General features: G+C 47.5%; 1 long non-coding RNA gene across 1 annotated transcript; it reads right to left on the bottom strand.

Moving 5' to 3' along the window:
- Window positions 1–2,673: 2,673 nt before the first annotated feature.
- On the bottom strand, window positions 2,674–7,745 carry LOC129695388 (uncharacterized). The gene is made up of 3 exons (XR_008723151.1): window positions 4,837–7,745; window positions 4,082–4,168; window positions 2,674–3,104 (listed from the first exon to the last, which is right to left on the bottom strand). It is a non-coding gene; the product is annotated as an uncharacterized LOC129695388 (long non-coding RNA).
- Between the last annotated feature and the right edge of the window lie 18,607 nt (window positions 7,746–26,352).

The raw sequence follows: 26,352 nt of genomic DNA, 5'->3' as shown, positions 1-26,352 counted from the left end.
GCAGCCTCTGTGAAGGGAGAACCAAGTCTGTTGACAAGACAGCAGCATTCTTCTCACTTGACCTACAACCACCACACAGCTCTAAAGCATGTCCCCATGCAAATTTACATTGAAAGACACGGTATTATGTCCTGTGACAGTACCAGGAAGGAGGCAGAGAAAATTGATGAAAACACTGCAGCCCTAACTAAAAATACTTGCCATCTAAAATCTTTTATTAGATCAGTCATCTGGTGTTTACCTACTTCCTCATTTACTATTGGTGACTATACAATAACACTCATAGGGCACAAATCAAGACAACGGTGCCTGCATTTTTATTAGATTCAAAAGGATTTGAGTATAGGAACAGGGAGGTTCTACTGCAGTTGTACAGGGTCTTGGTGAGGCCACACCTGGAGTATTGCGTAGTTTTGGTCTCCTAATCTGAGGAAATACATTCGTGCCATAGACGGAGTGCAGAGAAGGTTCAACAGACTGATTCCTGGGATGTCAGGACTTTCATATGAAGAAAGACTGGATAGACGCGGCTTGTACTCATTAGAATTTAGAAGATTGAGGGGGGATATTATAGAAACTTACAAAATTCTTAAGGGGCTGGACAGGCTAGATGCATGAAGATTGTTCCCAATGTTGGGGAAATCCAGAACAAGGGGTCACAGTTTAATGATAAGGGGGAAATCTTTTAGGACCGAGATGAGGAAAACATTTTTCACAGAGTGGTGAATCTCTGGAATTCTCTGCCACAGAAGGTAGTTGAGGCCAGTTCATTGGCTATATTTAAGAGGGAGTTAGATGTGGCCCTTGTGGCTAAAGGGATCAGGGGGTATGGAGAGAAGGCGGGTACAGGATACTGAGTTGGATGATCAGCCATGATCATATTGAATGGCAGTGCAGGCTCGAAGGGCCGAATGGCCTACTCCTGCACCTATTCTCCAAGTTTCTATAAGCATTCAATCCTTATTACTCAGCACGGTGGTATCACCATCAGAGCTGCTGCCTCTCAGCTCGAGGCCCAGGTTCATTGATTTTTTTCCTACAGTTGTTTTTCATTTGCCAATGTTTAAGTGACTAGTCTATAATATAACCTATAATTTAAATTTGCATAAAACCATCCAACACTATCTCTGTACATGTGACAACAAGGAAACCAGTGAATAGAAATTGTAATGACCAAACTACAATTATCTCTTCTCAAATATACCTAGTGGTTTCTGTGTTAACTCTATGTAGCTGAATTATGGTGCCTTCTGGCCTGTTGTGGCTACTGGCTCTCACATTCCCACCATCAATGCTGCCTGACCTGTTGAGGTCCTCCAGCACAATTGTGTTTTTCCACGATAAATTCAGGAGGCTTTCTTGAATTGTCAAATAAATTTGTGGAAAATATTTCTGTTCCATGGAATGACTTCTATTTAGATACATGTGACTGCAGACAATGTATATTTAATAATGTATATATCTGATTACTGATGCTCCCCAGAATCCAACATTGAGCATTGATGGATGCACATCCGTACCATGCACGGTTGATGGAGACAGCTGCTCCAGGTATCAATGAATTGGAGTTTGCAATCTGAAAACTAGAACTGCCTTGAGGCAAAGATCCTTTAATCAATTATTTTACCAAGAGAAGAGTTTCAAAAATATTCATTTTGTTCTAACATTCAACCTACATTAATTCCTTTTTTTCATTTCCTTTAGTGATATTGAAATTGATTATGGTGGAAACCAATGATGCCTTTAGCATTTACCCTGGAACATTGAGCTGGTTTAACAGACCTCCATACAAGGGATATCGGTTACAACATCCTGTTCCTACCCTCACTAGAACTTAGCACTGGAAGTAACCCTAAAATCACTACCCTGGAGTCCTGTGTTTCCGATATTTACCTAACTCCCTGTAGTCATATTGCAGAACCTCCGCCTTTTCCTACCTATGTCATTTGCGCAAACATGCACGATGACTTCTGGCTGCTCCCCCTCGAGGCTCTCATGCAGCCACTTCGAAACGTCCTGCACCAAGTGTCTACCCTCAGGTTCAATCCTGCCACACACTGGGCTGGAAAGGGTGAAATCGTTGATTAACGATATTTCTTTGTAAAACCATGTTCATAGCTCTTTTCCGCAGTTCTTAAAATAACTTTTTTTTGGACAGAGGCAGGGTGTGAGGTGTACTCAGTGGACACGGTAGTGGGGGGGGATGAAGGGAGGGGGTTGAGGGTGCAATAAGCCATTATTATCACCAAATCACAGCTAGTTTTGCAAAGAAATGCAGAGAATCAAGAATTTCAATCCTAAACATTCCTCTACTGCAGTACCACTGTGCCACCACAAGGCATGGCATATTTTGTGCCCTTTACTGTTTATTTATTGTATGTTTATATGCTGATTTTTTCAAAGTACTGTACATATTAAGCCCCTTATTTGGTTGTAGCAGAACATTAGCAATAACAGGCACCACCTCCCTCCTTCCCCCGCCCATTGTGGTTCACTACAGTAAGGGTTTACTGTAATCCATCTCTCCCCCCCAAAAGAAAACCAAATTCTTGTTTCACCTCAGCAGGATTCAGTGCCTGCGCCCCAGTTACACCATAACCATATTTCTTAGCTGAGATGTATTGAGAGTCAAGAATTCCAGAGACACAAAATAAAAAAAGACCGATATACAAGATCACGGCTCTTTATTAGTGGCTTTTACAGTGACCTTTGAAAGAATGGGGGGGAATTTGAATCACCTGCTGCAAAAGAAAGGGAGGTCAAGACTTCAGAACAACTCCTTGGTTGGACAGTACACCAACTGGTCCTCATGACCTCCACAGGTTAAGTCTTGCTATCTTCATAGACAAACTTTGGAAGGGTGCGTACTGAGTAACGTCCTGAACCCTGGAAGAGCAGTGTCCAGAGTGGTTACAGTGGGTTTCTGGTGACATCTGATCTCTCTCTTTGGAACAGATTGCATTCCGTAGTAATGAGGCTTCAATGGGTTTCTGCTCGATTTTTGCCTTTGGCACTGAGCAGCAAAATGTTGGAGGTAGATCATCAGCCATTGACTTGAAGGGCAGGGCAACACTGAAGATCCCAAAGGCCCATAATAAGCAATCCTGCACATACAAATAACAAGGCAAACAAAATGTTAGCATTCATTTCAAGACAACTGGAATATAAACTCAAAAAGCTGGAGTAACTCTAAAATATATAAAAAGAGATGTAATGCTGAGGCTTTTTGTAAGGCACTGGTCAGACTACATGTGGAATATTGTGAGCAGTTTTCGTACCCATATCTGATATTAGAGAGGGTGCAGAGGAGGTTTATGAGAATGATTGGATTAACATACGATAAATGTTTGACAGCTCTGGACCTGTACTCGCTGGAGTTTAGAAGGATGAGGGAGGGACTCATTGAATAGTTAAAGGCTGGAAAGGGTGGATGTGAGAGGATGTGTCCACTAGTGGGAGAGAGTCTAAGGCAAGAGGGCACAGCTTCAGAATTAAAGGATGTTTCTCTAGAACTGAGACAAGGAGGAAAAAAATTAAAGAGAAGGCATATAACATTGCAAAGGTTAGTGGGGTAGCTGGAGAACTGGGAAGCTTAAAAAAACCCAGAAGGTAACTAAAAGTTGAGAGTGGGCTGGGAAGTTGGCATACAGCAAAGCAAAATGTGGAGTCGCGCATTTTGGAAGTAGGAATAAAGGCGTAGACTATTTTCTAAATGGGGAGAGAATTCAGGATTTGGAGGTGCAAAGGGACTCTGGAGTGCTGCTGCATGATTCCCAAAAAGTTAATTTGCAAGGTGAATTGGTGGTAAGGAAGGTGAATGCAAAGCCGGTAGTTATTTTGAGGGCTAGAATACAAATACAGGGATGTAATGCTGAGGAGTTCCTAGGGCACTGGTCAGACCACATTTGGAATATTGTGAGCAGTTTTGGGCACCAAATCTCAGGAAGGATGTGTTGGTCCAGAGAACATTTATGAGAATGATCTCAGGAATGAATGGGTTTAGATATGATGGCGTTTGGCGGCACTGGGCCGATACTTGCTGGAGTTTAGAAGGATGAGGGGGTAACGCATTTAAACTTACCGAATAGTAAGAGAGGATGTGGAAAGGATGTTTCCAGCAGTCGGAGTCTTGGACCAGAAGCCATAGCCTCAGAATAAATAGATGTACCTTTAGAAAGATGAGAAGGAATTTATTTAGTCAGAGGGTGGTGAAGCTGTGGAATTCATTGCCACAGACGGAGATGGAGGCCAAGTCAAGTGATATTTTCGAGGCAGAGATTGACAGATTTTTTTATTAGTACAGGTATCGAGTTAAGGGGCGAAGGCAGGAGAATGAGGTTGAGACGGAAAGATAGATCAGCCCTGATTGAATGGCAGAGTAGACTTGATGGGCTGAATGGCCTTATTCTGCTCCTGTAACTTATGAATTTCTTTAGGGAGAGGGCAGTGAATCTGGAATTATTTGCCACTGAAGGCAGCGGAGGCCAAGTAATTGGGAATTTTTAAAGCGATTGACAGGTTCTTGATTAGTAAGGGGGTCAAAGGTTACGGGACGAAGACAGGAGAATGGGGTTGAGAGGGAAAAATAGATTAGCCATGGTTGAATGGTGGAGTAGACTCGATGGGCTGAATGGCCTAATTTTGGTCCGAAGGCTAATGAACTTAAGACAAGTGGCACAGTCAGAGCAGTTTGAAGACCGACTTGTTGGTGGCACAGGAGCTGCTTCAGACAGGGAGAGATCGGGAACCATGAATATGCTGCCAGTGAGTGTTCTACAACTGTTTGTAAGGTCTAACTCGAGGGGAATTGCAGAGGAATGATTCCAAAGGTCTTACTTGAAGTCTCGAGCGATGTCCCATGCCAGGCACGGGAAGGCAGTTAGGCGGAGAAGCAGCTCAGTCTATTCCGAGTAGCAGCACATCCTCAGGAACACAGGAGAGTCAGGAGTGCACATTCCACTGGCATTGCCACTTTTCATTTCACTGCACATCTCGTATGCATATGTGACAAATAAACTTGACTTGACTTGGAGCGATGAAGCTTCTACATGTTTCCCTTGGTACATGGCCATCTCTTCAGAACTTGTCCTTTGGTCAATCCCAGGTCAATCAGAGGCTGATGATCCCCATGGAAAAAGTTAAATCTCTTCCTTTCTTTGTTCTCCCGTGGTGGGGGGGCTCGAGACTTCCTTTGACGCGGCGATCTTGGCTCCCGTAGTCGGAGGTCGGGCCTTCCGCGTCGGGGCGATCTCAGCTCCCCCGCGCCAGATGATCAGATCACGGGTTGGGGCTGGTCGAACCTCATGCGACTTTGGACCTTCCCGATATCAGTCTCTACCCGAGATTACGAGCTCTTTGATGTTGAAATTCGCAGGCAGTGTCGATCACAGGAAAGGGATTTCAGGCTCGGATGGTAAGTCCACGGCCCTGCCGTGGGGCTCAAACTTAAGCTCGAGCAAGGCCTCCAGCTCTGCACAAACTGGCAACACCCTCTCCACTATAACCAACACAGGACCAGCTCAAGGCTGTGTGCTCAGCCCCCTGCTCTATGACCAGGACTGCAAAGCCAGACCATTCCAATGCCGTCTTTAAATTTCACCGACGAATCCACAGATGTTGGGACAAATAATGGATAATGAGAGTCAGAGTACAGGAGAGAGATTGATAATCTGAGGGAATGCTGCCAATAAGACATTATTATTCCTGTTCTTCCATGTCTGCTTGGATATCCCCCAGAAGGTGGTTTACTGTAGGTGAATTGATTTCCTCGTCCAGAGAGTGGCTACCAGTCACTGTTGATCCTAGGTAGGTGAATTGGATGACAATTTCCAGCTGACTGGTGTTTAGAATGATTTCAGAGGGGAGTGGAATGCCTTGACCCATGACAACATTCGTCTTAATACTGATTGTCAGTCGGTAATCATTCCAAGCATGAGACAGTCTGTCCATCAGCCCCTGAAGTCCTTCTTCTGTTGGGGTGATGAGTGACCAATATGGTCTCGATGGTTCCTCTTCCTTCTCGGCGGCGCACCATTCCGTGAGCAGTCTGACCTCCGGCACCTACCGAGGGCCCGTACTTGACACTTGTCTCAGCTGTCACTTCGAGTGCTGGGTTCGTCCTTGTTCATGGCCACTGCGGGCCGAGTCCGGTCTTGAGCGGCTTCAATTTTCTGTCATTCAAGTCCATGGTGATCATCAATCTTGGCCATTTCCTGTCATGAGAATGGTAAATGGAGACAAGAAACCTGTACGAAACAAAAGTTGCTAAAATGCCACTATCGTGCCTGCCTCAACTACCAGCCCACCCCATCGCATATTCTAGACACTCACTACAACTACGAGATATTATGAACCGCGTCTTTAATTACACTGTGGACAATGTTCTACAGTAGGCATTTATTTAATACTGAACATTTTATCAGAGTATCGTTAAATTTACAGGGCCCTTAAGATGCTAAGAAATAATTAAATAATATGCCAAACATAATCCCAAAACCAACTCTTACTTGCCTGCACAAGTTCCATGTCCCTCCGTACCCATACGACACTCAGGTATTGGCCTCCACCACCATGCATTAGTGACCTCCCTGTACATTTTTCTTGGTTTTGACGCAGGGAGATCATGTCCATGGTGGATCTATCTCCATGGAAACCACATTGTGCCTCAGGTCAGCGAGTCTGTGCAGTCTTTGTAGGATCACTCTGGCAAAGGCCTTTCCTGTAACACTCAGAAGTGCGATGTCCCTGTAGTTGTTGCACTAGCTGTGATCTCCTTGTCCTTGAGCAGTATGACAATGTTGGTGTTACGCGTGTGTTGAGGGACACCACCCTCTCTCTGATGATTGTCAGTCGGTCTTTGTTGCGAGCTTGAGACAGTCTGCCCATCAGCCCCGGAAGTCTTTCTTCTGTTGGGGTGATGATTGACAAATGTGGTCCCGAATGAGGTCTTGAAGGTTCCCGATCCACACATAGTCTGTCCATTCCTCTTTGTTCTCTAGGATGCGCGTCCTTGACCGACCTCCGGCACCTACCATGGGCCCATCCTTGACCCTTGTTCTCGGCAGACACTGGGCTCGTCCTTGTCCGCGGCCACCTCTGGCTGAGTCTGTTCTTGACCAGCTCCGTATGTGAACAGAGAAGGTGGAGCAAGATTCAGCCTTCGGGATCTTCAAGGATCTGTCATTCAAATCCATGGTGATCATCAAACGTGGCCATTTCCAGTCGTCAGAAATCGACTTAGTAAATGGAGACAAGCATGGAGTCTTGAAGGATCCCGATCAAAACGTCATCTGTCCATTCCCTCCGCAGATACCGTGTTCTCTTGGCGGCGCGTCCTCGACCAACCTCCGGCATCCGCCGGATAACTGCTGGCACTCACACATCTGTCATGTTTGGCCCTTCAAACAATCTGGAGGAGATCCAGGGCCAGAAGAAATCTCACCAAGTTGTTCCTCAACAGCTTATCCAGCTCCAGATGTGGAAGGTCGCAGAGAACTTTGAGATCTTCAATCATCTGTCATTCCAGTCCACGGTGATCATAAATCTTGGCCATTTCCTGTCATCATAACCCAGATAAGAATGGAGATAAGAATGGAGTCTTGAAGGTTCCTGATCCAAACATAGTGTGTCCATTCCCTCCACAGATGCTGCCTGACCCGCTGAGTTCCTCCAGCAGTTTTCTGTTCCAACTTCGCTAACAGCCGAGCTCTAAAAGCATATCTCCATCATGGTCTTCCAGAGGGCAGTTTAGAGGATCAGCTCCACATTTCCAGTGACTCCAGATCTTCCTCAGCAACACAGCATGATCAGGTGTGATGAAGCTTCTGTGTGCCAGCCCAGGTACATGGCCGTCTAGCCAGATATTGTCCTCAGGTCAATAACAGGAAACATGGCAGAGGTCGATGACCTCAGGAGGGGAAAGCCGATGATCCACAAACTTGTCTTCATTCATGGGACAGTGGTGGAGAAAGTTATGTTACAACTTCCTGGTTGTCCATATCTCTTAAGATCTGTCCTAGGTCCAGGATATCAATGCAATCACACACAAAACCTATGACTACCTCTAAGCTTTCGTAACATCCACAAAGGCGATGTACAATGGAGTTTGTTGCTCGACATTTTCCTTGTATTTGACTCATGAGAAGATCATGTCCTTTGTGGAACTACCTCCATGGAAACCACATTGTGCCTCAGGTCAGCAAGTCTGTGCAGTCTTTGCAGGACCACTCTGGCAAAGGCCTTTCCTGTAACACTCAGAAGTGAGATGTCCCTGTAATTGGTACACTCGCTGTGATCTCGCTTGTTCTTGTAGAATGTGACGATGTTGGTGTTACGCGTCTGTTGAGGGACACCACCCTCTCTCCAGCAGAGCAGGGGAAGGGTGTGCAGGTACGGCAAGAGTTGACGGTTTCCATACTTAAGGAGTTCAGCAGATATGCCATCCTGTCCAGGAACCTTCCTGGCTGCCAGGCGATTGATGGCTTTATCCAGTTCATGCAGAGGTTGTACATCTTCAAATGGCCATTTAACAATTCTTCACACGTGGTGTAGAAGGAGCAGTTTGAGGAACTTAGGATTTTTTGTGATCTCCTTAAAACGGTGAAGGGGGCAGTCTTGAATTTTCTGCCGACTGCTGTGGTCTCCAGCTGTTTGCGAGGTCCTTTCCCTCCAGTGACTTGCAAGGAACGACACTCTGGTCAGTGTCCTCATCCAGCCCGGCCAGGTTAGTGGACACATGAAGAATGATGTCTTGAAGGGTCCCGATACAAAACGTCATCTGTCCATTTCCTCCAGATGCCATGTTCTCTCGGTGTCGCATCCTCGACCGACCTCCGGCACCCGCCGAGGGCCCTTCCTCGACCGACCGCCGGCACTCACACATCTGTCAACAGATGTTTCTTGTATTCTCCTTAAAACAATCTGGAGGACATCCAGGGCAACAAGAAATTCCACCAACTTGTTCCTAAACAGCTTGCCCAGCTCCAGGTTTGGAAGGTCGCAGAAAACGTGGAGCAAGATTGGGTCTTCAGGAACTTCATCAATCTTGGCCATTTCCTGTCATCAGAAGCTGACCTGGTAAATTGAGATAAGAATGGAGTCTTGAAGGGTCTCGATCCAAACATCATCTGTCCATTTCCTCCACAGATGCTGCCTGACCCGCTGAGTTCCTCCACCAGTTTTCTGCACAACCTTCGCTGATAACCAAGCTCTAAAAACAAGTCTTCCACTGAGGGCTGTTTACAGAGGATCAGCTACACATTCCCAGTGACACCAACACAGCAGGGTCAGATGAAGCTTCTGCGTGCCAGTCCTGGTCCATGGCCGTCTCATCAGATCTTGTCCTCTGGTCAATCACAGTAGAAATGGCAGAGGTCGATGATCTCAGGAGGAAAAGGCGATGATCCACAAACTTGTCTTCATTCAGGGGGGAGTGGTGGAGAAAGTTATGTTGCAAGTCCCTGCTTGTCCATGTCTCTGAATATCTGTCCTGGATCCAGCACATCAATGCAATCACATACAAGACTCATAATCACCTCAACTTGTTCAGAAGATTGAGGAGATCGGCATTGAACTTGTACAGTTGTATGGGGCAGAGCACACCGACTGGTTGCACTGCAGCCTGGTTCAGCAACTCAAACTACCAGGAATGAAGACGAATACAGAGTGGTAGAAACTGCTCAGTCTATCGCAAGTAATGATCTCCCCACCATCAAGGGGATCTACACGAGATGCTGCATCCAAAAGGTCCTAATGTCAAACACCCACACCACCCTGACCACACGATCAATATTTCAGTCCTATCATCAGCAACAATGTGCTGTAGCTTAAAAAACATAACCTCCTGCTTCAGGAACAGCTTCTTCCCAGCAACAAACAGGTTCTTAAACATTGCCCAACATAACCACAACTATGAACAATAAAGAACTACAGACTGAGTCTTAAGTTGCATAACGGACAATTGGTGTATTCTCCAGCTCCAGGTGTGGTTGGTCGCAGAGAACTTGAAGCAAAATTGATTCTTTGGGATCTTCAACCATCTGTCATTCCAGGCCACGGTGATCATCAATCTTGGCCATTTCCTGTCATCATAATCCAACCTGGTAAATGGAGATAAGAATGGGGTCTTGAAGGTTCCCGATCCAAACATCGTGTGTCCATTCCCTCCACAGATGCTGCCTGACCAGCTGAATTCCTCCAGCAGTTTTCTGCTCCAACTTCATTGTCAGCCATTCTCTAAACACACATCTCCATCATGGTCTTCCACCGAGGGCAGTTTAGAGGATCAGCTCCACATTTCCAGTGACACCAGATCTTCATCAGCAACACAGCATGGTCAGGGGTGATGAAGCTTCTGCGTGGCCGTCTCGTCAGATCTTGTCCTCCGGTCAATCACAGTAGAAATGGCAGAGGTCGATGATCTCGGGAGGAGAAAGCTGATGATCCACAAACTTGTCTGCATTCATGGGGGAGTGATGGAGAAAGTTATGTTGCCAGTCCCTGCTTATCAATGTCTCTGAAGATCTGTCCTGGGTCCAGCATATCAATGCAATCACATACAAGACTCATAATCACCTCTACTTGAACAGAAGTTTGAGGAGATCGGCATGTTGATGAATACTCTATTGAACTTGCACAGTTGTATGGGACAGAGCACACTGACTGGTTGCACTGTAGCCTGGTTCAGCAACTCAAACTACCAGGAATGAAGACGAATACAGAGTGGTAGAAACTGCTCAGTCCATCGCAAGTAATGATCTCCCCATCATCAAGGGGATCTACACGAGATGCTGCATCCAAAAGGTCCTAATGTCAAACACCCACACCACCCTGACCACACGATCAATATTTCAGTCCTATCATCAGCAACAATGTGCTGTAGCTTAAAAAACATAACCTCCTGCTACAGGAACAGCTTCTTCGCACAGCAACCAACCAACAGGTTCTTAAACATTGCCCAACACTAACCACAACTATGAACAATAAAGAACTACAGACCGAGTCTTAACTTGCATAACGGACAATTGGTGTATTTGGTGCACTCCCTTGTTCTTGTAGTGTGACGATGTTACTGTTATGCGCGTGATACGCAGCAGCTGTATAGTCCGTCACAGGTGATGATCTCTTCAACATCAAAGGGTTCTACAGGATATGCTACCTGCAAAATGCAGCTAATATCAAAGACCCATGCCACCCTACCATTGTGAAAAGTCAACAGAAGCAGGGAAACTGACTTCCATGTTTAAGAGCAGCTTCATCCCAGCAATTACAAGCCTCTCGAACACTGCACAACATGGACCACAACAATGAGATTTTATGGACTGCGTCATTTGCTGCCCGACAGATATTTTTTACATTAGCATTCAATTATTGGCTTTAGCTTTATTTGATTAGTTATCTGTGTGTCAAAGGCCTAGGCGCACCATTGTTTTGAACTGCAGTAGAACCCAAAAAACATGACCTCGACAGATTCAGGATACGACTGCTGGCTTCCAGCCCTACCATCAGGCTCTTGTGAAACTCTGTTAAAACACAAAGACGCACGGTCTTTATCAGAACTGTGTAGAAATGGGATGGACTGAGCAGCTTTGTTAGCAAGAGATACGACTGATTGGCTGTACAGTAGTATCGTGAATGTTAAAAGACTTAAATGCCAGGACGCAATGCTTTTTTGTGTTGCTGTAATTGGGAGGGCTTGCAGCAAGAATCTTAGCAAGAAGACGAATGCATGCTTCTCCTCCCCAGGAGTGGGAGGAAAGGGGTGAAAAGAGTTGCCAACACACCCCCCTCTCCCTGTTCAGATACTCCTTTTACCCGACCCCCTCCCTCAACCCCACGACCCCTAGCAAGAGATACCCCCTGACCCTGGCTGTAGCCCAAGTGCGAGGAGACTGAAAAGAGTTAAAAGGCCCACAGGACGCACGGTCTTTGTTCAGACTGCTGTAGATTTGGGAGGAACAACACACCCCCTAGCCCACAACTGATTGGCTGTAGCCCAGTCCTCCACATCCCTCCGCACCCGCCAAGGACGCACGGTCTTTTTCAGAACCTGTAGATTTGGGAGGAACAACACACCCCTTGCCCCACACGATGACCCCTGTCCCACATCCATTAAAGGCCAAGGACACACGGTCTTTGTTCAGAACTGCTGTAGATTTGGGAGGAACAACACCCGCGACCCCTTAGTCAAGAGATACACTGATTGGCTGTAGCCCACAGGGGTGAAAAAGAGTTAAAAGGCACAAGGACGCACGGTCTTTTGTTCAGAACTGCTGTAGATTTGGGAGGAACAACAGCAGCAACAGATTAGCAAGAGATACGACCGCTGGCCCTAGCCTGAGGACAGGGGTCTCCCTGTTAAAAGGCCATCCCACTGCCCACACAACCCCCTCCCGCCCCCCCACCCACCTCTCCCCCACACTCCTTCCCCCGGCACAACATTACTCCCCCACCGCTGTACACCCCTCCCACCGCAAAGACCAAAACAACACCCCACCCAGAACTGCTGTAGATTTGGGAGGAACACAGCAGCGACAGATTAGCCCAGAGATACCTCTGGCACTAGCCACAGTGTGAGGAGAGGGGTAAAGAGTTAAACGCCAAGGACGCACGGTCTTTGTTCAGAACTGCTGTAGATTTGGGAGGAACAACCCCCCCACTCACAGATTCTCAAGAGATACTACTGATTGGCTGTCACCCCCCCATGAGGACAGGGGCTGAAAAGAAAAAAACAAGGACCACGGTCTTTGTTCAGAACCGCTGTAGATTTGGGAGGAACAACACCACGACAGATTAGCAAGAGATACGACCCCTGGCTGTAGCCCAGTGTGAGGAGAGGGGTGAAAAGAGTTAAAAGGCCAACACGCACCCTCTTCCCCCACACTGCTGTAGATTTGGGAGGAACAACAGCTGCGACAGATTCAAGAGACCCCCCCTATGGCTGTAGCCCACTCTGAGGAGAGGGGGCCAAACCTCCAAGGCCAAGGACCACCCACCCACAGAACTGCTGTAGATCTCCCACATATCCCTCCCTAGAGGGGTGAAAAAGTTAAACCGACAGATTAGCAAGAGATAACTGACTGATTGGCTGTAGCCCAGTGTGAGGAGAGGGGTGAAAAGAGTTAAAAGGGCCCACGCACGGTCTTTGTTCCCTCCTACTCAGATTTCCACCCACAACAGCAGCGACAGATTAGCAAGAGATACGACCACCCCTGTAGCCCAAGCCCACACACACACTCCGCTGTAAAAAGGCCACAACGCTTGGTCTTTGTTCAGAACTGCTGTAGATTTGGGAGGAACACCCCCCCCCCCTTAGCAAGAGACCCCCCTCTGGCCCTGCCACATTCCTGAGTTAAAGGAAGGCCGCACGGTCTTTGAACCTCCTCTCCAGGCCCAGGACCCACGGTCTTCTCCCCCACCCACACCCCCTCTCCGAGGAACTCCACAATGCGACAGATTAGCCAACCTACTCCTGATTGGCCCTCCCCCAAGTGTGACATCCCGCCAAAAGAGTTAAAAGGCCAAGGATCACGGTAATTACAAACTGAGTAATTTGGGAAAAATGCAACGAAACCTGGCAAGATGTACCACTGATTGGCTGTAGCCCAAGTGTTATAGAGGGGTGAAAAGAGTTAATCCAAGATGCTTTTATTTAAGATTTGAACAACAGCAGCGAAGTGCAAGAGATACGACTATGGTGAGAGGGGTGGAAAAGAGTTTTAAAAGGCTACAGCACTGTAGCCCAAATGTATTGAAAACTGTATACAGAAATGAATTTCACTTCAGCCCGGTAAATATGACTAATAAGAATCATTGAACAACAAGTTGTTCCTCAACAGCTTCTCCAGCTCCATATGTGAATGGTCGCAGAGAACTTGAAGCAAAATTGGGTCTTTGGGATCTTCAACCATCTGTCATTCCAGTCCACGACTGATTCGCTGTAGCCCAGTTTTGAGGAGAGGGGTGAAAAGAGGTAAAAGGCCAAGGACGCACGGTGGAGTCTTGAATGCTGTAGATTTGAGGAGGAAACATAGCAGCGACAGATTAGCAAGAGATACGACTGATTGGCTGTAGCCCAAGTGTGAGGAGAGGTGAAGTTAAAAGGCCAGGACGCAGTCTTTTTTCAGAACTGCTGTCCAATTTCGGAGGAACAACAGCCGAGACAGAGCTAGCAACAGATACGACTGATTGGCTGTAGTCTTCCAGGAGAGAGGTGAAAAGAGTTAAAAGGATCGCACGTCTTTGTTCAGAATTTAGAGTGACAACCAGATCTTCAGATCAGCAAGAGATACAGCATGGGCAGGTGTGATGAAGCTTCTGTGTGCCAGCCATGGTCCATGGCCGTCTCACCAGATATTGTCCTCTGGTCGATCACAGGAAATATGGCAGAGGTCGAGACTTCAGGAGGAGTTAAAAGCCAAGATCGCACAAACTTGTCTTCATTCATGCTGTAGAGTGGTGGAGATTAGCAACTTACCTGGTTGGCATAACTCCCAAGATCTGAGGAGATCCAGGATAAGAGTTGCAATCAGGACACAAAACCTTTGACTACTGCTGTAGCTTTCATCCACAGCAGCGCGATGTACAATACGAGTTTGTTGCTCGCCCATTTTCCTTGGGTTTGACTCATGAGAAGATCATGTCCTTTGTTCAGAACTACCTCCATGGGAAACCACATTGCAGCCTCAGGTCAGCAAGAGTCTGTGCAGTCTTTGCAGGACCACTCTGGCAAAGGGCCTTTCTTTGTAGAACACTCAGAAGTGAGATGTCCCTGTAATTGGTACACTCGCTGTGATCTCGCTTGTTCTTGTAGAATGTGACGATGTTGAGGGGTGAAAAGAGTTAAAAGGCCAAGGACGCACGGTCTTTGTTCAGAACTGCTGTAGATTTGGGAGGAACAACAGCAGCGACAGATTAGCAAGAGATACGACTGATTGGCTGTAGCCCAAGTGTGAGGAGAGGGGTGAAAAGAGTTAAAAGGCCAAGGACGCACGGTCTTTGTTCAGAACTGCTGTAGATTTGGGAGGAACAAACAGCAGCGACAGCGACAGATTAGCAAGAGATACGACTGATTGGCTGTAGCCCAAGTGTGAGGAGAGGGGTGAAAAGAGTTAAAAGGCCAAGGACGCACGGTCTTTGTTCAGAACTGCTGTAGATTTGGGAGGAACAACAGCAGCGACAGATTAGCAAGAGATACGACTGATTGGCTGTAGCCCAAGTGTGAGGAGAGGGGTGAAAAGAGTTAAAAGGCCAAGGACGCACGGTCTTTGTTCAGAACTGCTGTAGATTTGGGAGGAACAACAGCAGCGACAGATTAGCAAGAGATACGACTGATTGGCTGTAGCCCAAGTGTGAGGAGAGGGGTGAAAAGAGTTAAAAGGCCAAGGACGCACGGTCTTTGTTCAGAACTGCTGTAGATTTGGGAGGAACAACAGCAGCGACAGATTAGCAAGAGATACGACTGATTGGCTGTAGCCCAAGTGTGAGGAGAGGGGTGAAAAGAGTTAAAAGGCCAAGGACGCACGGTCTTTGTTCAGAACTGCTGTAGATTTTGGAGGAACAACAGCAGCGACAGATTAGCAAGAGATACGACTGATTGGCTGTAGCCCAAGTGTGAGGAGAGGGGTGAAAAGAGTTAAAAGGCCAAGGACGCACGGTCTTTGTTCAGAACTGCTGTAGATTTGGGAGGAACAACAGCAGCGACAGATTAGCAAGAGATACGACTGATTGGCTGTAGCCCAAGTGTGAGGAGAGGGGTGAAAAGAGTTAAAAGGCCAAGGACGCACGGTCTTTGTTCAGAACTGCTGTAGATTTGGGAGGAACAACAGCACAGCAGCGACAGATTAGCAAGAGATACGACTGATTGGCTGTAGCCCAAGAGTGAGGAGAGAGGGGTGAAAAGAGATTTAAAAGGCCAAGGACGCACGGTCTTTGTTCAGAACTGCTGTAGATTTGGGAGGAACAACAGCAGCGACAGATTAGCAAGAGATACGACTGATTGGCTGTAGCCCAAGTGTGAGGAGAGGGGTGAAAAGAGTTAAAAGGCCAAGGACGCACGGTCTTTGTTCAGAACTGCTGTAGATTTGGGAGGAACAACAGCAGCGACAGATTAGCAAGAGATACGACTGATTGGCTGTAGCCCAAGTGCGAGGAGAGGGGTGAAAAGAGTTAAAAGGCCAAGGACGCACGGTCTTTGTTCAGAACTGCTGTAGATTTGGGAGGAACAACAGCAGCGACAGATTAGCAAGAGATACGACTGATTGGCTGTAGCCCAAGTGCGAGGAGAGGGGTGAAAAGAGTTAAAAGGCCAAGGACGCACGGTCTTTGTTCAGAACTGCTGTAGATTTGGGAGGAACAACAGCAGCGACAGATTAGCAAGAGATACGACTGATTGGCTGTAGCCCAAGTGCGAGGAGAGGGGTGAAAAGAGTTAAAAGGCCAAGGACGCACGGTCTTTGTTCAGAACTGCTGTAGATTTGGGAGGAACAACAGCAGCGACAGATTAGCAAGAGATACGACTGATTGGCTGTAGCCCAAGTGTGAGGAGAGGGGTGAAAAGAGTTAAAAGGCCAAGGACGCACGGTCTTTGTTCAGAACTGCTGTAGATTTGGGAGGAACAACAGCAGCGACAGATTAGCAAGAGATACGACTGATTGGCTGTAGCCCAAGTGTGAGGAGAGGGGTGAAAAGAGTTAAAAGGCCAAGGACGCACGGTCTTTGTTCAGAACTGCTGTAGATTTGGGAGGAACAACAGCAGCGACAGATTAGCAAGAGATACGACTGATTGGCTGTAGCCCAAGTGTGAGGAGAGGGGTGAAAAGAGTTAAAAGGCCAAGGACGCACGGTCTTTGTTCAGAACTGCTGTAGATTTGGGAGGAACAACAGCAGCGACAGATTAGCAAGAGATACGACTGATTGGCTGTAGCCCAAGTGTGAGGAGAGGGGTGAAAAGAGTTAAAAGGCCAAGGACGCACGGTCTTTGTTCAGAACTGCTGTAGATTTGGGAGGAACAACAGCAGCGACAGATTAGCAAGAGATACGACTGATTGGCTGTAGCCCAAGTGTGAGGAGAGGGGTGAAAAGAGTTAAAAGGCCAAGGACGCACGGTCTTTGTTCAGAACTGCTGTAGATTTGGGAGGAACAACAGCAGCGACAGATTAGCAAGAGATACGACTGATTGGCTGTAGCCCAAGTGTGAGGAGAGGGGTGAAAAGAGTTAAAAGGCCAAGGACGCACGGTCTTTGTTCAGAACTGCTGTAGATTTGGGAGGAACAACAGCAGCGACAGATTAGCAAGAGATACGACTGATTGGCTGTAGCCCAAGTGTGAGGAGAGGGGTGAAAAGAGTTAAAAGGCCAAGGACGCACGGTCTTTGTTCAGAACTGCTGTAGATTTGGGAGGAACAACAGCAGCGACAGATTAGCAAGAGATACGACTGATTGGCTGTAGCCCAAGTGTGAGGAGAGGGGTGAAAAGAGTTAAAAGGCCAAGGACGCACGGTCTTTGTTCAGAACTGCTGTAGATTTGGGAGGAACAACAGCAGCGACAGATTAGCAAGAGATACGACTGATTGGCTGTAGCCCAAGTGCGAGGAGAGGGGTGAAAAGAGTTAAAAGGCCAAGGACGCACGGTCTTTGTTCAGAACTGCTGTAGATTTGGGAGGAACAACAGCAGCGACAGATTAGCAAGAGATACGACTGATTGGCTGTAGCCCAAGTGTGAGGAGAGGGGTGAAAAGAGTTAAAAGGCCAAGGACGCACGGTCTTTGTTCAGAACTGCTGTAGATTTGGGAGGAACAACAGCAGCGACAGATTAGCAAGAGATACGACTGATTGGCTGTAGCCCAAGTGTGAGGAGAGGGGTGAAAAGAGTTAAAAGGCCAAGGACGCACGGTCTTTGTTCAGAACTGCTGTAGATTTGGGAGGAACAACAGCAGCGACAGATTAGCAAGAGATACGACTGATTGGCTGTAGCCCAAGTGTGAGGAGAGGGGTGAAAAGAGTTAAAAGGCCAAGGACGCACGGTCTTTGTTCAGAACTGCTGTAGATTTGGGAGGAACAACAGCAGCGACAGATTAGCAAGAGATACGACTGATTGGCTGTAGCCCAAGTGTGAGGAGAGGGGTGAAAAGAGTTAAAAGGCCAAGGACGCACGGTCTTTGTTCAGAACTGCTGTAGATTTGGGAGGAACAACAGCAGCGACAGATTAGCAAGAGATACGACTGATTGGCTGTAGCCCAAGTGTGAGGAGAGGGGTGAAAAGAGTTAAAAGGCCAAGGACGCACGGTCTTTGTTCAGAACTGCTGTAGATTTGGGAGGAACAACAGCAGCGACAGATTAGCAAGAGATACGACTGATTGGCTGTAGCCCAAGTGTGAGGAGAGGGGTGAAAAGAGTAAAAAGGCCAAGGACGCACGGTCTTTGTTCAGAACTGCTGTAGATTTGGGAGGAACAACAGCAGCGACAGATTAGCAAGAGATACGACTGATTGGCTGTAGCCCAAGTGCGAGGAGAGGGGTGAAAAGAGTTAAAAGGCCAAGGACGCACGGTCTTTGTTCAGAACTGCTGTAGATTTGGGAGGAACAACAGCAGCGACAGATTAGCAAGAGATACGACTGATTGGCTGTAGCCCAAGTGTGAGGAGAGGGGTGAAAAGAGTTAAAAGGCCAAGGACGCACGGTCTTTGTTCAGAACTGCTGTAGATTTGGGAGGAACAACAGCAGCGACAGATTAGCAAGAGATACGACTGATTGGCTGTAGCCCAAGTGTGAGGAGAGGGGTGAAAAGAGTTAAAAGGCCAAGGACGCACGGTCTTTGTTCAGAACTGCTGTAGATTTGGGAGGAACAACAGCAGCGACAGATTAGCAAGAGATACGACTGATTGGCTGTAGCCCAAGTGTGAGGAGAGGGGTGAAAAGAGTTAAAAGGCCAAGGACGCACGGTCTTTGTTCAGAACTGCTGTAGATTTGGGAGGAACAACAGCAGCGACAGATTAGCAAGAGATACGACTGATTGGCTGTAGCCCAAGTGTGAGGAGAGGGGTGAAAAGAGTTAAAAGGCCAAGGACGCACGGTCTTTGTTCAGAACTGCTGTAGATTTGGGAGGAACAACAGCAGCGACAGATTAGCAAGAGATACGACTGATTGGCTGTAGCCCAAGTGTGAGGAGAGGGGTGAAAAGAGTTAAAAGGCCAAGGACGCACGGTCTTTGTTCAGAACTGCTGTAGATTTGGGAGGAACAACAGCAGCGACAGATTAGCAAGAGATACGACTGATTGGCTGTAGCCCAAGTGTGAGGAGAGGGGTGAAAAGAGTTAAAAGGCCAAGGACGCACGGTCTTTGTTCAGAACTGCTGTAGATTTGGGAGGAACAACAGCAGCGACAGATTAGCAAGAGATACGACTGATTGGCTGTAGCCCAAGTGTGAGGAGAGGGGTGAAAAGAGTTAAAAGGCCAAGGACGCACGGTCTTTGTTCAGAACTGCTGTAGATTTGGGAGGAACAACAGCAGCGACAGATTAGCAAGAGATACGACTGATTGGCTGTAGCCCAAGTGTGAGGAGAGGGGTGAAAAGAGTTAAAAGGCCAAGGACGCACGGTCTTTGTTCAGAACTGCTGTAGATTTGGGAGGAACAACAGCAGCGACAGATTAGCAAGAGATACGACTGATTGGCTGTAGCCCAAGTGTGAGGAGAGGGGTGAAAAGAGTTAAAAGGCCAAGGACGCACGGTCTTTGTTCAGAACTGCTGTAGATTTGGGAGGAACAACAGCAGCGACAGATTAGCAAGAGATACGACTGATTGGCTGTAGCCCAAGTGTGAGGAGAGGGGTGAAAAGAGTTAAAAGGCCAAGGACGCACGGTCTTTGTTCAGAACTGCTGTAGATTTGGGAGGAACAACAGCAGCGACAGATTAGCAAGAGATACGACTGATTGGCTGTAGCCCAAGTGTGAGGAGAGGGGTGAAAAGAGTTAAAAGGCCAAGGACGCACGGTCTTTGTTCAGAACTGCTGTAGATTTGGGAGGAACAACAGCAGCGACAGATTAGCAAGAGATACGACTGATTGGCTGTAGCCCAAGTGCGAGGAGAGGGGTGAAAAGAGTTAAAAGGCCAAGGACGCACGGTCTTTGTTCAGAACTGCTGTAGATTTGGGAGGAACAACAGCAGCGACAGATTAGCAAGAGATACGACTGATTGGCTGTAGCCCAAGTGTGAGGAGAGGGGTGAAAAGAGTTAAAAGGCCAAGGACGCACGGTCTTTGTTCAGAACTGCTGTAGATTTGGGAGGAACAACAGCAGCGACAGATTAGCAAGAGATACGACTGATTGGCTGTAGCCCAAGTGTGAGGAGAGGGGGTGAAAAGAGTTAAAAGGCCAAGGACGCACGGTCTTTGTTCAGAACTGCTGTAGATTTGGGAGGAACAACAGCAGCGACAGATTAGCAAGAGATACGACTGATTGGCTGTAGCCCAAGTGTGAGGAGAGGGGTGAAAAGAGTTAAAAGGCCAAGGACGCACGGTCTTTGTTCAGAACTGCTGTAGATTTGGGAGGAACAACAGCAGCGACAGATTAGCAAGAGATACGACTGATTGGCTGTAGCCCAAGTGTGAGGAGAGGGGTGAAAAGAGTTTAAAAGGCCAAGGACGCACGGTCTTTGTTCAGAACTGCTGTAGATTTGGGAGGAACAACAGCAGCGACAGATTAGCAAGAGATACGACTGATTGGCTGTAGCCCAAGTGTGAGGAGAGGGGTGAAAAGAGTTAAAAGGCCAAGGACGCACGGTCTTTGTTCAGAACTGCTGTAGATTTGGGAGGAACAACAGCAGCGACAGATTAGCAAGAGATACGACTGATTGGCTGTAGCCCAAGTGTGAGGAGAGGGGTGAAAAGAGTTTAAAAGGCCAAGGACGCACGGTCTTTGTTCAGAACTGCTGTAGATTTGGGAGGAACAACAGCAGCGACAGATTAGCAAGAGATACGACTGATTGGCTGTAGCCCAAGTGTGAGGAGGAGAGGGGTGAAAAGAGTTAAAAGGCCAAGGACGCACGGTCTTTGTTCAGAACTGCTGTAGATTTGGGAGGGAACAACAGCAGCGACAGATTAGCAAGAGATACGACTGATTGGCTGTAGCCCAAGTGAGAGGAGAGGGGTGAAAAGAGTTAAAAGGCCAAGGACGCACGGTCTTTGTTCAGAACTGCTGTAGATTTGGGAGGAACAACAGCAGCGACAGATTAGCAAGAGATACGACTGATTGGCTGTAGCCCAAGTGTGAGGAGAGGGGTGAAAAGAGTTAAAAGGCCAAGGACGCACGGTCTTTGTTCAGAACTGCTGTAGATTTGGGAGGAACAACAGCAGCGACAGATTAGCAAGAGATACGACTGATTGGCTGTAGCCCAAGTGCGAGGAGAGGGGTGAAAAGAGTTAAAAGGCCAAGGACGCACGGTCTTTGTTCAGAACTGCTGTAGATTTGGGAGGAACAACAGCAGCGACAGATTAGCAAGAGATACGACTGATTGGCTGTAGCCCAAGTGTGAGGAGAGGGGTGAAAAGAGTTAAAAGGCCAAGGACGCACGGTCTTTGTTCAGAACTGCTGTAGATTTGGGAGGAACAACAGCAGCGACAGATTAGCAAGAGATACGACTGATTGGCTGTAGCCCAAGTGCGAGGAGAGGGGTGAAAAGAGTTAAAAGGCCAAGGACGCACGGTCTTTGTTCAGAACTGCTGTAGATTTGGGAGGAACAACAGCAGCGACAGATTAGCAAGAGATACGACTGATTGGCTGTAGCCCAAGTGTGAGGAGAGGGGTGAAAAGAGTTAAAAGGCCAAGGACGCACGGTCTTTGTTCAGAACTGCTGTAGATTTGGGAGGAACAACAGCAGCGACAGATTAGCAAGAGATACGACTGATTGGCTGTAGCCCAAGTGTGAGGAGAGGGGTGAAAAGAGTTAAAAGGCCAAGGACGCACGGTCTTTGTTCAGAACTGCTGTAGATTTGGGAGGAACAACAGCAGCGACAGATTAGCAAGAGATACGACTGATTGGCTGTAGCCCAAGTGTGAGGAGAGGGGTGAAAAGAGTTAAAAGGCCAAGGACGCACGGTCTTTGTTCAGAACTGCTGTAGATTTGGGAGGAACAACAGCAGCGACAGATTAGCAAGAGATACGACTGATTGGCTGTAGCCCAAGTGCGAGGAGAGGGGTGAAAAGAGTTAAAAGGCCAAGGACGCACGGTCTTTGTTCAGAACTGCTGTAGATTTGGGAGGAACAACAGCAGCGACAGATTAGCAAGAGATACGACTGATTGGCTGTAGCCCAAGTGTGAGGAGGGGTGAAAAGAGTTAAAAGGCCAAGGACGCACGGTCTTTGTTCAGAACTGCTGTAGATTTGGGAGGAAACAACAGCAGCGACAGATTAGCAAGAGATACGACTGATTGGCTGTAGCCCAAAGTGTGAGGAGAGGGGTGAAAAGAGTTAAAAGGCCAAGGACGCACGGTCTTTGTTCAGAACTGCTGTAGATTTGGGAGGAACAACAGCAGCGACAGATTAGCAAGAGATACGACTGATTGGCTGTAGCCCAAGTAAAAGGCCAAGGACGCACGGTCTTTGTTCAGAACTGCTGTAGATTTGGGAGGAACACACAGCAGCGACAGAATTAGCAAGAGATACGACTGAGGTAGCCCAAGTGAGGGGGGTGAAAGTTGTTAAAAATTAGGCAGGAGGGGTGAAAAAGAGTTAAAAAGGCCAAGGACGCACGGTCTTTGTTCAGAACTGCTGTAGATTTTTGGGAGGAACAACAGAGCGACAGATTAGCAAGAGATACGACTGATTGGCTGTAGCCCAAGTGCGAGGAGAGGGGTGAAAAGAGTTAAAAGGCCAAGGACGCACGGTCTTGGTTCAGAACTGCTGTAGATTTGGGAGGAACAACAACAGCAGCGACAGATTAGCAAGAGATACGACTGATTGGCTGTAGCCCAAGTGTGAGGAGAGGGGTGAAAAGAGTTAAAAGGCCAAGGACGCACGGTCTTTGTTCAGAACTGCGGTAGATTTGGGAGGAACAACAGCAGCGACAGATTAGCAAGAGATACGACTGATTGGCTGTAGCCCAAGTGCGAGGAGAGGGGTGAAAAGAGTTAAAAGGCCAAGGACGCACGGTCTTTGTTCAGAACTGCTGTAGATTTGGGAGGAACAACAGCAGCGACAGATTAGCAAGAGATACGACTGATTGGCTGTAGCCCAAGTGCGAGGAGAGGGGTGAAAAGAGTTAAAAGGCCAAGGACGCACGGTCTTTGTTCAGAACTGCTGTAGATTTGGGAGGAACAACAGCAGCGACAGATTAGCAAGAGATACGACTGATTGGCTGTAGCCCAAGTGTGAGGAGAGGGGTGAAAAGAGTTAAAAGGCCAAGGACGCACGGTCTTTGTTCAGAACTGCTGTAGATTTGGGAGGAACAACAGCAGCGACAGATTAGCAAGAGATACGACTGATTGGCTGTAGCCCAAGTGCGAGGAGAGGGGTGAAAAGAGTTAAAAGGCCAAGGACGCACGGTCTTTGTTCAGAACTGCTGTAGATTTGGGAGGAACAACAGCAGCGACAGATTAGCAAGAGATACGACTGATTGGCTGTAGCCCAAGTGTGAGGAGAGGGGTGAAAAGAGTTAAAAGGCCAAGGACGCACGGTCTGTGTTCAGAAATGCTGAAGCTTTTTGCCTACCCACCGCTCTGACAGATTAGCAAGAGATACGACTGATTGGCTGTAGCCCAAGTGTGAGGAGAGGGGTGAAAAGAGTTAAAAGGCCAAGGACGCACGGTCTTTGTTCAGAACTGCTGTAGATTTGGGAGGAACAACAGCAGCGACAGATTAGCAAGAGATACGACTGATTGGCTGTAGCCCAAGTGCGAGGAGAGGGGTGAAAAGAGTTAAAAGGCCAAGGACGCACGGTCTTTGTTCAGAACTGCTGTAGATTTGGGAGGAACAACAGCAGCGACAGATTAGCAAGAGATACGACTGATTGGCTATAGCCCAAGTGTGAGGAGAGGGGTGAAAGAGTTAAAAGAGTTCAGAAAAGGCCAAGGACGCAGCGGTCAGATTGTTCAGAACTGCTGTGGCTGTAGCCCAAGTGCGAGGAGAGGGAACAACAGCAAGGACGCGACAGATTCAGAACTGCTGAGATACGACTGATTGGATTAGCAAGAGATACGACTGTTTGGCTCTAGCCCAAGCGTGAGGAGAGGGGTGAAGAGAGTTAAAAGGCCAAGGACGCACGGTCTTTGTTCAGAACTGCTGTAGATTTGGGAGGAACAACAGCAGCGACAGATTAGCAAGAGATACGACTGATTGGCTGTAGCCCAAGTGCGAGGAGAGGGGTGAAAAGAGTTAAAAGGCCAAGGACGCACGGTCTTTGTTCAGAACTGCTGTAGATTTGGGAGGAACAACAGCAGCGACAGATTAGCAAGAGATACGACTGATTGGCTGTAGCCCAAGTGAGAGGAGAGGGGTGAAAAGAGTTAAAAGGCCAAGGACGCACGGTAGCCCAAGTGCGAGGAGAGGGGTGAAAAGAGTTAAAAGGCCATTGACGAACGGTCTTTGTTCAGAACTGCTGTAGATTTGGGAGGAACAACAGCAGCGACAGATTAGCAAGAGATACGACTGATTGGCTGTAGCCCAAGTGTGAGGAGAGGGGTGAAAAGAGTTAAAAGGCCAAGGACGCACGGTCTTTGTTCAGAACTGCTGTAGATTTGGGAGGAACAACAGCAGCGACAGATTAGCAAGAGATACGACTGATTGGCTGTAGCCCAAGTGTGACTGGAGAGAGGGGTGAAAAGAGTTAAAAGGCCAACAACATCAAAGGGATCTACAGGAGATGCTACCTGCAAAATGCAGCTAATATCAGACCCACGCCACCCCACCATTGTGAAAAGTCAACAGAAGCAGGGAAACTGACCTCCATGTTTAAGAGCAGCTTCTTCCCAGCAATTACAAACCTCTCGAACACTGCACAACATGAACCACAACAATGAGATATTAAGGACTGCGTCTTTTGCTGCCTGGCAGATATTTTTTAGACTAGCTTTCAATTATTAATTTCCTGAATTTTATGAGTTATATGCGTGTCATTGCACTAGCCTCCCATTATTTTGTTCGGAAACTCAAAAAACGTTACCTCCAGGTTCAGGAACAGCTTCTTTCCACTCGCCACTGCCTGCCATTCTGAAAAGGACACGTTCACTCCTACTCTTTGCTTCCGGTCTGACAACCAATTTTCTATCCATGTCAATACCCTACCCCAAATAACGTGTGCTCTAATTTTAGTCACCAGCCTCCCGTGCGGGACCTTATCAAAGGCTTTCTGAAAGTCTAGACACACTACATCCACTGGCACCCGTTCATCCATTTTACTTGCCACCTCCTCAAAAAATTCCAGAAGATTAGTCAAGCATGATTTCCCTTTCATAAATCCATGTTGACTTGGACAAATCCTTTTACTGCTATGCAAATGCCTCATTATTACCTGTGCAATAATTGACTCCAGCATCTTTCCCACCACCGAAGTCAGGCTAACTGGTCTGTAATTCCCCGTTTTCTCTCTCTTGCTCCTTTCTTGAAAAGTGGGATAACATTAGCTATCCTCCAATCCACAGGAACTGATCCAGAATCTATTGAACATTGGGAAATGATGACTAATTCATCCACTATTTCTAGATCCCCTCTCATCTTTCTAAATTCTAGAGTATACAAGCCCAGCCGTTCCATTCTCTCAGCATATGACAGTTCTGCCATTTTGAGAATTAACTTTATGGACCTACACTGGACTCCCTCAATAGCAAGAATGTCCTTCCTCAAATTTGGAGACCGAAACTGCACACAATACTCCATGTGTGCTCTCACTAGGGCCCTGTACAACTGCAGGACGTCTTTGCTCCTATACACAACTCCAGTTATGAAAGCCAACATGTAATTCGCTTTCTTCACTGCCTGCTGTAACTGAATGCTTACTTTCATTGACTGATGAAAAAGGATCCCCAGATCCCATTGTACTTCCCCTTTTACCAACTTGACTCCCCCACATCCTCAGTCCCCCCGCACCCCCTCCCCCACTCCTTCCCTCGCCCGCATCCCAACCCACACATCCCTCCCCCCTCCTGCTTCACAACGCTCCCTGCCTCCCTCCCTCCCCACACACACCCCGCCAACATAACAACCCTGCATTTACAAACTGACTCGACAAATGGCACCAAACCTGGCCTCTGTCCACTATCTCAATGTACTACTGATTCTGAAGAAGGGTTTCAGCCCCAAACGTTGCCCATTTCCTTTGCTCCATAGATGCTGACTCACCCGCTGAGTTTCTCCAGCAGTTTTACCTA

Source organism: Leucoraja erinacea, chromosome 3 (genome assembly GCF_028641065.1).
Source record: "Leucoraja erinacea ecotype New England chromosome 3, Leri_hhj_1, whole genome shotgun sequence".
Classification (NCBI taxonomy): Eukaryota; Metazoa; Chordata; class Chondrichthyes; order Rajiformes; family Rajidae; genus Leucoraja; species Leucoraja erinaceus.
The sequence above is the reverse complement of the archived record's forward strand: the minus strand, read 5'-3'. Positions and strand labels throughout refer to the sequence as shown.